General features: G+C 46.3%; 2 protein-coding genes across 5 annotated transcripts in view; one reads left to right on the top strand and one right to left on the bottom strand.

Moving 5' to 3' along the window:
• Nucleotides 1-15479, bottom strand: part of LOC124220916 (protein O-mannosyl-transferase TMTC1-like) — a 144767-nt gene that overhangs the window by 98377 nt on the left and 30911 nt on the right. The gene's annotated exons all lie outside the window — the stretch shown is intronic.
• LOC124220917 (trypsin-1-like) overlaps nucleotides 1-15479 on the top strand; it is an 89087-nt gene that overhangs the window by 4370 nt on the left and 69238 nt on the right. Inside the window, exon 9 of the mRNA XM_069137038.1 lies at nucleotides 10118-10322. The gene's annotated coding sequence lies outside the window, so the exon portion shown is untranslated. The remainder of the gene's footprint in view (nucleotides 1-10117; nucleotides 10323-15479) is intronic.

A 15479-nucleotide genomic window follows, 5' to 3' on the forward strand; every position in this document is an offset into this window, starting at 1 on the left:
TTATGATAGCGGTTATACACTTTGAACGCCGCTCGTATGTCTCCGGATCAGCCGGTTATTTCTTTCGCAGATTGTGTATCGGGAAATATTGTCGGCGGGTGGGCGGGGCTGCAAGAAACCGAGCGTAGGTGCCCGTTCACGTCGGAAATGATGAAGGTGGATTTCCTCCGCCGCTGTCCGATCTCTTCTCTGCCCTCATATCCGCAACGCTTATACACGCCGAGGATATGGACCCCTGCTCCTGCCGGTCCGGCCACCATTATATATCTATATGTATGTATATGAGCATTGTGCCCCTCCGATTGAAATCTTGACAAGAGTTATCATCCGCTCGCAACTCTCCGGCGGAACACCTCAGACAACATCGAAACACCGATCGATCCGCCTTTCCTCGACTGTACAATGCTGACCCAGTATAAAAAGGGAATCGTGCTTCCGCGGCGTAATTGCACCGCGACTGATTTTATTTCCTTTTTCTTTGCTGTCGAGAAAATCTCCGACAGATTTTAAATATCATTAACGGTTAGTGTCAAGGTTTATTTTCACATAAAAACGCTGGGCTATTCGTTCGGGAATAACGGATATTCAATCGGTTGGAATCATGGTGCCAATCAGGTGGAAAACTTCAAAAAAGCAATGGATATCAGTCGTGGTAGCGCAAGCTTGGATGACCTTTTGACTATGAATTCTGTGAAATCAGTTGTAATAAAAATTTATCGACAACATGGAATGAATGGTAAAAGCCTGAAGTTGCCAATTGACAAACTCGAACGAAACGACTTGGCATGGTAGAAATCTTTTTTACAGATTTTATGGACCCTGTACCGTTGGATAAATTACATTACTACTCGGCGATGAAATTTATCCAGTGTTAAAATATGATGCGCAGAGTTCGAGGCAGAGTTTTATCCGGATGACGCACATTGCAGAATGCGTTTAATAGGTAGTGGCAGTCTGCGAATAGAGTGGATTAACAGTTTAACCAAACGGGACTAATTTCGTTAATACCGAAGCGATTGCCTGTTATTAGAGTCGCGATTATTGATATTAGCCCAAACACAATCAGAAAACAGACGGGCTTCGGCGTGAGTGGGGTTATATCAAACGTTATCGCAAAGCGCGTTGAATATCCATGATATTGTGTCCCGATAGCGAATTATCGAACGAGCCGAGCTGCTAATCCCTGGGATCGAATAGCCGGAAATAAAATCTGACGGAAAACCCTGCCGAGGTTAAACGCGGCCGTTGGATGGTCGTCGGTTTTCTTTCGACCCTCTTTCCACGAGGTCGAGAAAAAAAGTCTTGCAGGTACCTAACTAGCCAATTCCACTGCAGCTTTTGTCCGATTCGATGATTTAGAAGGTAATTTGGCACGCGGCCACCAATCAATGCCTCGCCGCGGGTTCGCGCACTTCGTATATCCGGCTTCTGCGGCCCACCGAAGCGACTTGATGTACCTACCGGATTTTCACTCCGACGCCATTAGCTCGGAGAGATGCTTATCTCTTCGACGTTGGCTGGCCAATCCGATTCCGCTCATAGGTTATATGAAGTCAGTTGAGTGTAAATCTAACCTTCGCGTATTATTGAAACATTTGGGAGCGGCCTTTTTGGGACGCTTGTATGGTTCTGAAATCTTCCAGTCGTCGTATGCCGTAACCAGCGAAGTTCCGAATTTATTTTTTGGGGCCACTGTGGCGTTTGAAGGACAGAGCAGAACAGCGTTTGAACCTTTTTTTAACGACTCGGAAAAATTCGTGAACCTTAATTTGGCTCGGCGGCAGTTGAAACGATTGAAAGAATCGCGATAACGCCCCTGCAGCGGAACAGAGGTTGAACACAAAAACTAGGAATCCGTGAGCCGTAAAGGCTGATTGGCCGATCTGATTGTTGGCTACTCCGCAGCCCGCAGGGTGTACTAAATAAACAGCGGAGAAGAACCGAACGAAACGAAACGGTGAGGATCGCGGATCGAGGCTGTCAGTAATTGGAAGGATAGTGATGAAGGTTAGCGAAAATGAAAAAAAATAAATAAAAAACAGGTACAAAATAACAACAATGCCGGTACGCGAAAGCTGCACCCCTTCGCTGAATCCCCGTTACTGCGAAGGCACCGGCATCTGTGGAGAACCGCATGCCACGCGGCTCCCCGTTATTCGAGGCATTTAAATGCGTACGATAGCGGAATGCGTAAGTGAGCGCGGAAATTTAGACTATGGCAGATTTAAATGCGGATACACGCCGTCGGCATTCATCCGGGCTTGTTTTTGAGCCTGCATGGAGCTTATAAACGTATATAATCCGACATCGATGCCTGTCTGGCATCCGCTTCCGGAATTCAACTGTCCCGGATTTTTGAACCGGACAAAACCGGGGAAGGAAAAACCCGGGCGTGTATCCGACTCATTGTCCATATTTCTCGTCGTTCCCGTCGCCATACTTTTTAACGAACGACCGAACAGAAAATAAAATTACGAGGACAGGTAGATCAGTGGAATTTCGTTCGTTTATATTTTTTCTGACATGGATGATGTAATTGCCAATTTGCTGATCTATTTTTCTCTTTTTTTCATTTACTCTTATTCATATTCCGTCGTACTAAAATTTCCCAACCTTTTTTTCTCCCTCTGTTTATCTCTCTGTTATTTGCCAGCAGCTGGAAGCAGGAGAATCGTATTTCGTTTGAATATTCGCTTTCACGATCCTCGTCAGTTAGACATTGGGTCAGAGACCAGAGGGGTGAGAAAATCCGATAGGGGCGAATGACGAGCGCTGGACAAGACGGCATTGTCTGTCTGTGCGAAACAAAGGACGCGTAGGAACCTGTATTACACCCAACCTGAACACATCTTTCGAGGAAAATCGAAATACATTCAGTTTGATTACAAGGCGTGACAATCGGGGGCGAGGATTTGGCACGAAGATCACCCTTGTGAATTGTCCAAAGTTAAAAACTCGATAGGACGAAGGTTATTTTAATCTCGCACCACGTTTATTGAAAAACCACGTTGCCCTGCCGAAATCGAATGCAATAGGGGGGGGGGGGGGGGGGGGGGGGGGGTTGAAAAGTCGAATCGACGGAAACATAGCAGCCAATGTACAAATACCTGACACAGGGAAGAATCCCACTCGGCCAGAACCTCGTACTCCGGTACCAAAAGCAAAACCAGGACGCTCGGTCACGTGGCTTGTGCCTCCAGCTTTCACCCCCATCCCTATGAATCCCTCCGACATTCTTCCAGCGACACCCGCGACGTTATATCGAGCATTTGACGTGCTCCGCATGTCCAAAAAACCCCTTTCGAACGAAGAACGTGTACATTTTGCTGACGAATAATGAAGCGATTCGTCGTTGTGAACGTTGCGAAACCCGCGAGGACAAAAAATGGCAATCGGTGGACCTGACTAAGAAAGTGGAAAAACAAGAACGGTATCGCGTTTGTCGTCGGTGGAGAAAGCTACTTCGAAAGTGTTTTAAAATTCTGTTTGAAAAGTTTTCCGAATGCGTTGGAAGGGGCGCTGCGTCAGCCGAAATGTTCGGCAGCGTCACTTCGCGTCGCCTATTTTAGTTCCCGGAGAAAATTTCCCTATTTTTCTCATATACCTACCAGTTTCAGGGAACTGCTGTCACCTTCCGTTCCGGGCCGAAAAACTCGCAACTTTCAAACGGAGGTAAAAATTCCGAGGGAACGAATTCTCTCCGAGTTTCTACCGGGGTGACAGTCTGCGGGTATCACCCGCCCACCAAACCACCCCATGCAATCCGGGCCAAACCCTAAACTGAAAAACTTTGAGAGGGTGAGATGCCCACTTGTCGCTACTAAATCTTCCATGGGTGCGAAAGGGGTTGTCGTCTAATAACAGGGAAGTCGATAAACTGTTGTACGGGGTGAGAATCAGGACGCTCTTTGAACTTTCGTCACCCGCAAGTCGAGCAGAAGCCTCGCGGAGCTTTAAACAGTACACGTGATAATTGGGGGCAGTAGTCCGTTGGATGCGATTCGCAAAATGGATGAGGAGGAAGAGGGGAAGAAATTTTGATCAGGATTAAAAATGACCCGAAAAGGCACCTTGGAATATGTTGCTAACCACCCAGCACCACGTTGAATTAGTTCCGATATTGTCACCGTGTTGCGGTAAATCACAGATCAAGGTTTCGTCGCATAAGCTAAGATAGCTTCCAGAGGAAACAATACGCCTAATAGCCGGAGTCAGGGTCCCGATTTGCGGGTGCCTCGAGCTTTGAATCGTTTCAGCTACTTCCCTCCATCACCATCTCGACCGACTCACCCCTGATCGACCAAACACGCTGGAAGCGTTGCTCGGCCTTCCTATAAACCGGAGATTCGCTGATGACAATAAGGACTCGTCGGTACCGAGGACAATGGAAGCAAACTCCGATACAACCCCAGCTCCTCGACTCGCCAGCTTCTCGTGTACTCAGTTCTACCCCTGGAGGGGAAACTTTATCCGTACTTGATTCTGGACTTGTGCAGGCTATTCTCTTCCCAAAACGTCGCCGTGTTTCGCACCTTGGAATAATCAGAGCCGTTGTAAGACTGCCGGTATTCTTCTTCGGTAAATATTGCCGCACGAGCTCGGGAGTTCAGACTGTTCCAAGTAAAAATCCTACTGTGTACTTATTCTTCTTTCCGAGTTTTTCCGAGTTCTTAAAATATTCTTCACAGCGTTATTTATATTTTTAAACGTCCGCATGAAATTTTTTCCATTTTGTGTTATCAGGGAACTTAAGTCACTAATTATTCTCGTTTATCAAAGCAGCCGTCCAATCATAAGCAATCAAAATGAATTAATCCGATTTAAATTATTACGCGAAAAGAGTTTTGGAGAAATGGAGAAAAATTCGAATTTTTACCGTCTTGTCTTTATTGCTCGTTCCCGGCCCTTTCCGAGATCGTGTATCTCACCGAAACCCGCAGTTATGTCAGACTGCCGGCGAAATATATCTGCGAGGAAGAGACTCGTGAATTCTGGATTTCGTGAAAAGTCAACTCACGTTCCTTCCCCGTGTATAAATAATAATGGTAATAAACACGCACAATGACCCGAGCCAAAGCAGCGAGTTGGATGATTGAACGTGTGTCGGGAGTTCTGCAGGTTCTAGGAGGCTATTTCGTTTCACTTTACTGCTCGTCGATTTATATTAACCGTTCAGGCAATAAAATTCTACCCTCTTCTCCATGGTTATCATTCTTCTCGCGATCGTTTCGCCGGTGTTTTATCTGTGAGCTTTTCATCTCTTGTTATTGATGTATTTTGCACAAATGTAATGTTGAGTAATGTGATAATTTGGAAAACCATCGAGTTCCGAAATGCCAAGCTTTCGCAATTGAGAGCGTCATTAAAGGATAAGCGAAAAATGTTCGTCGAAACTGATTGAGCGAGGCGACATTTCATGTCCGTGAATAAAAGCAGAGCACCCCATGATTTCCTATCTTTAAACAGACGGCGTAATCGTTTTATATACAAGTTTGTAGAAATTCCTTAACATTACTACGAAACGATGTTCATAAGTGTGATGTGCCTCGTTTGGGTCACCGTTAACGATGTCAATGTACAGTAAATGCATAATAGACGTAATATCGACCCCTCTAATGGGCAGATAATGGCAGCGATATACATCGAACGATGTCACGTTAATTTTCGTGAATGCTGAGCGTATTGATTGACGATTGAATCCAGCAATTCACCACCGACCATACGCCAAAGAAATACCAAGCTCGCTAACGTTGGTGCCTGAGGAAAAAACAGAGCCGTGTGCATACCGCACATAGTTTGCGACGCAACTTTTTTTCGGTGAAACTAATCGGGTGAAGAGGGTGTATTGTGGGTATAAGGCACATGAATACAGTTTCCGAAAAGACGCGGGAAACTTGGCAAAGGCTTATTTGTCAATATTGCGTTGTTTTCCGTGTTCCTCCCCCCCCCCCCCCCCCTCCCCCCTACCCCACCACTCCTTTCTCTCGTCAAAACTTCTATCTATATTGAAAAAGCAATCTTCTCGGGTTTGACGATAAACTTAACACGATATCTGGCTATCCAGCTGCGCGTTCAAGAATGTAGATGAGTTGATAGGTACGTCCCTATTTCTATTCTCGTTCATGACTATCTATGTACGAATCTTCATCAACCGTAGGATAGGCGAACATTATACTGTCTACCGAAGTACAGCCGTCTATCACGCACGCAGGCACGCGCTGAGTGTTTATGTCCTATAGTTTTATTGACGTTGTACTGAGAGCTGTAAACATTTAGGCTGAACATTTTACTTCATCCATATCTAAGAACAAGTTTTCTGTTTTCAATTTCTGCGAATTACCTGAGAAGCACTTTTTTTTTAAATCTTTTCACTGTCCGTATGGAGATGCTCTTTTTCTTAGTAACTTTTTTGCCGGCAATTCATTTTTATAAAGTCAAACGAAAAACATTTTAGTCTAAGAAAGAAATTACTTCAAGGCGAAAATAGCCGCACTGTTAGCGGTTCGCAAATGACGTAATATAACTTGTAGAAAAAAATAGAAGATTACACGCTCCCCCAACTCCTCTCTGCAGGTCATTCTACTCCTGGGAATGCTTCGAACAACCGAAACGTCAACCGGAAGGTCGAGCCTTTTGTATCCGTCACCTGTACGAGTACCTCAAACCTTACCGTATGAAAGACAATATTTGCACGTGCGGTGAAAGAGGAGAGAAAGAAAGAGGTCAGAGGAAAGGAGAAAAAACGAAGGAAAACGAGGCGGGCATGGAAAAGAACCCCAAGAGGACCGAAATGTAAACCCATACAACAATCGTACAATAAACCTGTATCATCCACACGCGAGATGAAGGCGGGACAGACTCTCCGCACACAACCCATCCGTCCTGGACAACGCCTCGTGAGACCCTCGTCAAGCTCTGCGTTCTGCCCTCCCCCATCCTTATCTCGTACTTTTCCTCTCACTCTCTCCATATCTATCTCTTTCCCACTCCGCATCCCGGGGTCACGAGCTGCAAAGGTTACGCGGGGCGCAGAGGGCACCCTCATTATGCCAAAGTTTGAGCCTCTTGTCTTGAGGGTTGCGTATTGTTTTAGGTCGGTCCTCCCGAAAATTGCTACCCAGACGGTGGTGCGACGCTAATATCCGCAGGCCGCCGGTCGTAGGCGTCCGATTTGGAAACACGGGGTTCGTTCGTTGCAAGGGTATTCTTTTGATTGGTAAGTGGGTGAGTGGCTGAGCCCTGACACCTTGCCGTGGAAAACAGGCACTTGATTGACAAAAGCTCGCTCACTCGAGCCTCGCACCGCAGGGACGATGCGGAAGTATGTTTTGTCCCGCTTTCGTCGTTACGCCCACGCGTACCCGCGTCGAGTCCATTGTCACATAATGTCGGTGGGAAAATTGAAAAAACGTTAATGACATCGGGTGGAGCGCGGCTCGTACTCCGTAATTGGGGGGCGGGAGGCGGCGGCTCGCTTCCTGCTCGCGTACGTATTACCGGTGAGGCTAATTTGTTTCACAAAGGAAAAGCGGCGCTCATGCTCCCCGCCCTCAAAGGGATAGCGAAAGTGAAATTTAAAGATCACAACCGCTGCCGCAGTGTACCGAGTGGTGCTTGCCCGGGGAAATCAATTGTTGTGAGGCGTCACCGCGAGCTAGTTTACCCCCCGTAATTTCTCAAGCACCACCCGCGGGCAGCTCTCGAGATCAAAGACGCTGAAAACCCGATTCCTTGAGACAGCGTTGGAGTTTTCCAGTAAAGAATTTTGATTCGTCGAGCTCAATTAACTTGCCCAAACTCTGCGATATGGAGAACATTGAAGTTTCATGAATTGGTGACAGCGTTGGGATATGGCGAAGAACGTAGGAATTTAAAAATCGTGCACCGGCGCAGTTTCGAAGTGACGGGATTGAAACTATTTTCTGGGATGGTAGGAAAGGGAGGAAAAGGAGGGAGAGGCTGGATGAGGCTAACCGCTTTAGTTGAACGACGGTACGTGCGATTTTGTTCTTTTTCACGGTGAAACTTCTTTTCTCGAGGTACAGCGAATACCCTGCACGTGATAAAGCAACCTCGGGAGGTCGTTATAGTCGCTGAGCCCGGGGACCCGGGTAAGACGAACAGATCGTCTTCGCGTGCGCCGCAGTTTCGGCTCGATACTCGCGGGACCGGAGAGGGCAGATTGATACGCGTCTCGCTTTCTTATTCGCTTCTTTATCATCGCCGCTTAAGGATCGAAAAAACGAACGCAAGCTGCACCGAAGTAAAATTTCCCCCTCCTTAAACCCCGTTTTCATCTCTGCGAGTAACGCCTCAAGCCAGCTCTGCGGCACCGAAAGAACTGTAAAAGCTCTCTTCGTGCAACGGAAGCGTCCATACGCGTTTATTCACCGCATCGAGGAGGGTTCGCAATTTCGAGCGTGAGGTCAGAAGGGTGCAGGCGGGGGCGGTGGAAGCTCGTTACCTTCCCCGATGCCTCTGGTACGGTTAACGTCTGTCGCTGGAATCTCCTGTCTCTGCGAGGCAGAAAGGTAATTTGTGTCAACCTGACAGATAGACAAGGCGGACTGACAGTCGTGAGATACGGTGATGTTGCTCAACTTATTTCCCAATCAAAATCCTACCCCGATTGAATGTCGCCATTTCGTTATAACGCGGAGCGAAATTCACCGCTCAGACGCTCAATGCTTTCCGAAAGTTGCACACGGATTCTACCTATTAATTCTCGAACATATTTATCAGGTTTTTTCTTTCTATGTTGTAACGAACGAAACTATTCCCGCGACCAAGCGATTGATGAATAGATAAACGTCAAAGGATCGCACCGTGAAATATTTGCTTAGAAATTTCTGTGAGACATTTTTATTCACTTTAAATATTCTCATCACAATAATTTGTGGCAAACTCTTGATTTGGCAATTTCTGGTTACCCCCTCCTCCTGTAAATGATATAACGTCTGTATTATTTCCGATAAAATTTTCATACCGTATTATGCGACCCTCAGCTGTCTCCCGACATGAGTATCACTGAAAATTACAAATCAGAAAATTTATTCCCGGCGTTAGAGGGAACTTTGAGGAAAATATTTCCACCAGAGTTCAGACAGTTGCTTGCTCCTGAGATACGCAATTTCCGGCAGTACCGAAATAACTGCACGATAACGAAGTAAACGACAGGGTAGAAAGTGGCGAAGTATCGGAAATCTGGACGATCCAATGTACGAATCGGCGTTATAACCAAGGATCAGGCGCACCAGTTTAGGCGGAGGTAAATGAGTTTGTTGGCCCGTTAACGGTCGACCCTGTACCGATTGGGCGACGGTATATTGGAGGGCGAAGGGACATATAGGGAACGTGTGACCGAGGGGGTGAAGGAGCGAAGGTATCGAAGCGGATATTGGCTCCAATTAGAGGAATTTCCGAATCCCTTGAGCATTTTGTCACGGATCGAGCACTCTGCACCGCCCTGCAGGACCCGCTCCGAGCAAATATTTTGAAAGCGTAGGACCTCGATGCCTCTTTTCCTCGCCCAGTTGACGAAGAGAGAGGCCTGGCAGAGGAGAGCCTAGACTGTCTCGTGGCACTCGAAGCGATCCAATTACTCGGGTGGCAATACATTCCCGTTTCGGTTGTTCCGCTTAATTAACAAGATACGTAACCCATTTGCCCTTTGTCACGTATATCTTACCGGATCTTATCTTTCACGTCTCGGAGTCGCGTTTTTCAACTCCGACACATACGCTCGCTGTCCCTTTATCTCTCTCTCTCTCTCTCTCTCTCTCTCTCTCTCTCTCTCTCTCTCTCTCTCTCTCTCTCGTTCTCTTCAGTCAACTCAGCGTCTTATATACGCCGAAGCTGTGCCGACTTTAATTAATTTACTCTTCTCTTAAGTGCACGTCTCCCTCTCTCGCTTCTTCTTATTCTTTGAATTTCTCTCACCTTTGTTTCTTCCGACTTGTTCACCTCCTTTTTTCACTCTAATTATCCTCAATTATTGGCTCGACACTTCGGCCGCGTCATCGATTAGTCGAAATTGTATTTCTAAATACGATTCCATTTTCTGACATATTCAGAGTGCTTTCTTCACCTTCTTATAGGTTCTTTTTACATATTACAGAATGCTCGAATTTGAGGGAGAAAAAACAAACGCTACATAAATTCACTCACTCCGCTTCGCTGTTGTTCGGGCTCGAGGTTTCTGAGCGCAGAAGGCGGCACGTTGGTAATTGGAAACAGGATCCAGCTCGTATTCTTGGCGTTCCTTGAACCGTGAGGATCGAAACGAGAGTACATGGAGAATGTACGTGGCGCGGAGTGAGGCGGTAAGTAAGTTTGATAGCGAAGTAAGTATTCGAATGAGGAGAAGGAGGATAAGGAGGAGAAAATCGATTGACGGCTGCACGGTCGGGTTCAAGTTGACAATTGAAGATCGCGTCGATTTTTCACCGCCTGGAAAAAGTGTGAGTGCGTTTATCTGCCTGTCTGACTGTCTGTCGGTCTATCGTAGTAGTTTCTAAGTAGGTAAATCAATTTCTGAGTTCAGCACCAGCGCCCCGACCTTTACACCCGCGGTACCGTCGACCCGCATCCCCAAGGAATCCCGGGAGGCAGCTCGACCCCACTTTTCCGGATACGGAAGCGTCAGGGTTCTCCTGCATTTCAAATCAAAGTACCGGTTTCAGGGTTCCGGGGGATGGAGAAGAAGGCCTGGATCCCATGTCGCGAAGATACAAGATCGAGGAATTTTTCATTGTCGACACAATGACTTCACATGTTTCATACAGCGCAGCGCATGTCCTATTTTGTACTGGAAAACCTCGATCCAAGGTCCTTGTCTAGCTCGCCTTCTAATCTCCGATTGGAATTCCAATTAATTTCGCATCACCGATCCACGGCTTCCACACCTGATGACTCCTTTCTTGCTGCCCGCTTTTAAATTAAACCACCCCGGAGTGAAACGAAAAAGTCGTGGAGTCGGCCTTCGGCGGGTGCCAGCCAGGCTTGCACCAAAACAACGACCAAACGCCGTCCCGCCACCGACTCTTCGTCCGCGAGGGGAATTCTAATGCACACATTCCGCACATATTGCTTTTATGCGATGCGCGGTCCGTTTTAAATATGAACGCAAACGTCCGCCGCAAATGGAATACAAATCTCCCGACACCGTGATGCGCACCTTATGTACGGGAATTTTGGTCCCGCCCTCGCCTGGGACTCCGACTTTTTCGTGGTACTTATCGTTTACCGGGCGTTATACTTCCCTCACCTCCCCCTAACCCCGGAACCCGATCGGCATCGAGCTTTTTTCGGCTACCCCGACCTCCGAGGTTCCTCGGTCTCGGACTATATACAGACGGAGTGTCGTGGAGAGACCCCTTCGTCGATGATGTCCTCTCCGTGACTGGAAATGAAAATTTCTGGGAGATAAGAGGGGGAGCAAAAACAGGAAAAACGGGGCTGCCGAGACTTTTTTTCATGGGGTGCACGCTGGCCAACAAATGGAGGTATTAGAGAGAAAATCCTGTCCTCGTTCCAGGTGAATAAGAAATGGAACGGAGAGGGAAAAAACAGAACGATGCAAAAAAGCGTGGAGAAAAATCGGGATTCTATATTACCGATGATTTTCTCTCGCCCGAATAATACTAACCTGCGAACGCGAAACGACGAGGGATTTTCACCGCTTCTCATACGCAGACGGGAATGTAGATACGTAAGAACTATTTTCTTCTTAATCCGTTCCCTTTTACCGCAGTACGTGCAGCAGGATTTTCCGCTCCATTCAATTCCTGACCAACCGGTGAAGGTATAGCACGGTGATCGTTCCCAATCTCTGCATAATCCAACTTCCGATGCAGTTTGTATTAATACGTCGTATTATTGCTATTCAGCTAGTTCGTCTATTCCATCGTTTAATCCAACCGTTCAATCACTGGAGTAAAAAGGATGCGGGGATGCGGAATTGGGTCGGGGAAACAGAGACTTTGGTAAGAAATATGTTCAAGACAATGAAAAATCAATCCCACCTTCAATAACACAAGAAAGTATGTGCATACATATATATTATATATACGTTTATATATATATATATATATATATATACATATATATATGTATATGTATACATTACATACCTACCCTGAGATGGGTTAAGTGGGGGAAAAAATATGGGGATGATCATTTAGCGGAGAAAAAAAGAGCTCTCCAGGGGGTCCCTTGATTTCGAGGAATCGTCGATATCGTTCCGACCTCTCTCTCTCTCTCTCTCTCTCTCTCTCTCTCTCTCTCTCTCTCTCTCTCTCTCTCTCGATTACTTCTTTCTTTTCCTCTCCACCAACGGCATCGTATCTTCGATCTGCCTCCCCCCCGGTTCGCCGCCGTGCTTACCGCGGCTTCCTTCTTATAAGCCCTTGAAAGTGTGGAGAAAGAAGATTGAGAAAGTTTTTAAGCAGAGGCTTATCTACTGCCAAGAATATTTCTTAGGAGCCCTCAAACGGCCCAAGAGTAGGCGTGACATGATCCATCACGTCATTTTCTCAAACTCTCGCCTTGCGCCTTCTCGCATGGATGGTGTGGGGTGTACAAGTTCACTTTTATCCTCTTTTTTTTCATTATTTACTCTCTGTTAATTTTTTCGTCTCTCTGATTTATCATTGATTTGACGTTAACATATCATGATCGTGACGAACGTGTCTCGCAAATTCATAAATATTCGAATCGATGAGATAAATCGATCGGGAGATGCGATCACAGAATGGAAAAAGCTTTGCGTAATTTCTCCTCTGTTGTTCAAAAAATGAACTTTCGCTCAGAAAGATTGTATTCGAACAATCGTAAATTATACTGCTTCGACACGCGCCGCGGACGCAGAACCGACCAGGGATCGTGACAGGGTAGCTCATTCCTTCGGGACCCATTAGTGAACAATATAGCAGCGTGACTTCGGTCTATTCACCGCTGATTCAAAGATTCTTTTTCTGATACATGTTCCTTTTTCACCTATTCAATACGGTGTGCTCATCAATTTCGTCGCCTCGTCCGTCCGGAACTCGAACACTATAAAATAACCGGCGTGAATCGATTCTCGGAACTGGCCAACGACTTTTGGTTTCCGTAATAATCCTTCGATTTCAAATGAATCATAGAACATCGGGAAATTGGGAATGTAATTCGATGAATCAAATTTGATAATCACATAAAGGGATTATCGTCTGATTGAGCTTTCTCACAATTCGTTACACGGTCCGATTACAGGCTTGTACGATACACGGCATGGAAATTTGCGGAACACGTGCAGAGCTGGCAGAGAGTATGTAATTGGTTACCGCTAATTGCGGTATTAATAGTGATATAATCGGGCCAATAGCTATAATCACAGCTACAGGAATAGTACGTCGAATTAGGACGATATAGCGAATCTAGACTAAGGGAAAGCCAGCCCGCAGCGCTGCTAACTACGGCGATAAAGTGGTTTTCCCTCTAGTGAATTCGGTTAGAATTTGCGGATTAAGCGTTTCCGAAAAGCACGCGGAAAAATTATAACAGATATCGGAGAAAAACGGATTTGCATAACCAGAAATGCGAGGATCACCGAAAATGGAGCAGATTTCGCTCACGATTTAAGGGCTGCTCGTGCAGATGTCAGGGAACATACGACTCGAAAATATTAGTCGCGAGCAATCGATCAAACAATCCAGATCCAACCCTCGTCACGATGGCGGCTTCCTTTCTTCCACGCTTCGGCCGAGGGTCGAGGAGGAGGAAGCGGCTTATCGGGACGCAGGAAGCGAAACACAAACGGATCAGGATCACCTGTGAGTACAACCATGGTGTCCAGTGAAAAATTCGTAGCAAATTCGAGGACATTTCAAGGTTATTAAAGGACATTCAGAATGAATAAAAATACGGACATATACAATACTTCTACCAAGACCTGTGAGTAGGCAAAAACAAAAAACGCGAATTGAGGTGGGAAACCATTTTTTAAAAACAGTTACTCAGTAAATGCAAATAAATATATCATTCGCAGCAAAACTTGAAAATAGAATATTTCCAGGGCACATGAGAAATTCAAGGATATTTCCAGGACTTTTTAAGCACAAGCAAATTTCAAGGATATTTCGAGGACTTCAAGGACTTCCAGGACACCATGATAATGATCCTGGCCGCAAACATTCGGTACACAGATATACGTAAGCATACCGCCGCCCAGACGTATGGGCACGGAGGGCAAAGCAGCTCTTGCACAATGTCTATAACCCTCGAGTGAGGAAACCGGTCTGTAATCAATCAACCCTCATGATCGAGCACTGTTAACGGTCGGGAAGGAGATATCCGGTTACTCGGTATACCGGAACTGGAGTATAATAATAGTCGAAAGAAGTAGAGGTACAAGTCGCGACGAGGAAGGAAATAATTGGTATAATACTGACGAGATGGAAGGAAAAAGGGAATACAGGCTAACCGTGAGGTGTCGAAAAACCCTCCCCGATTCGACAAAACCTGTCATACGTTAAACCGAATCAGAGATTTGTCGAACGTAGGTACGTAACGACGTCAATTTCTTCGCACGTGACTTGCGAGCAGGGCAATCCCAGCGGTTCCAAAGTGAAAAATAAAACATTCGCCGTTTTTATCCACCAGTATTACGGTCGCGGGTGCGGAATGAGTTTCGGAACGAAGGTGCGAAACTCGCGATCGGTAACGGCAAGTGTAACCCAACCTATCTTCACCCAAAGCCTCTAGTCCTGGCGAATGATGAATAACTAAAAGGGGTACGTCACTCGCCTGATCCACCCCAAGGCTTTGCAATATTTTACAACCAGCTGACGCAAAACTTTGCCGCTTCTCATATGAAAATTCTTATCGTTGGTGAAATTCTATTTTGCACATGCCCGTGCAGCCCACATATCCACTTATAACCTTGAATCGCTTGCCCGCTCCTGCTTTTCCTCCTCCGCGGTCTCAATATCTCTTGACACGTATCGCACGCTGCCGTCCCGATTCGATACGCATAGATACTACCCTTACCCCGCCGGCGAACAAGGAAACCGGTAACAGCTTACTCAAATTTCATACAACTTTTTCCTTCTCTTGAACCGGGGCATCCATGTTTTATAACCCAACGCCGATCGGGGAGGACTTTCATACAGTAAAAACTCTGGATCGGGAAGGAAAATCGAATATACCCAGATCAATCTTTAGGCTCCAAAATCTGTTATTCGATCAAACCAATTAGCTCCTTGATCCTGAATATTCATTTCAACTGCAGGATATCCAATTGGTTTCAAGATGTTCGAGAGGGGATCGGGCACTTTCGAAGCGTGTCTACACAAGCCCAAATGTGTTTTGCCACGTCGGTTCCACACCTCACGTGCCTTGCGGAGGCGTTAATTATTTGGCGAAGCCTCCGGCGGCGAAAACCGGGTTCACCATCAACTTCAACACAAGCCGAGCCTCTCGGTTTAATTCGCGAGTATCCA

Source organism: Neodiprion pinetum, chromosome 6, assembly GCF_021155775.2.
Source record: "Neodiprion pinetum isolate iyNeoPine1 chromosome 6, iyNeoPine1.2, whole genome shotgun sequence".
NCBI classification, from domain to species: Eukaryota; Metazoa; Arthropoda; class Insecta; order Hymenoptera; family Diprionidae; genus Neodiprion; species Neodiprion pinetum.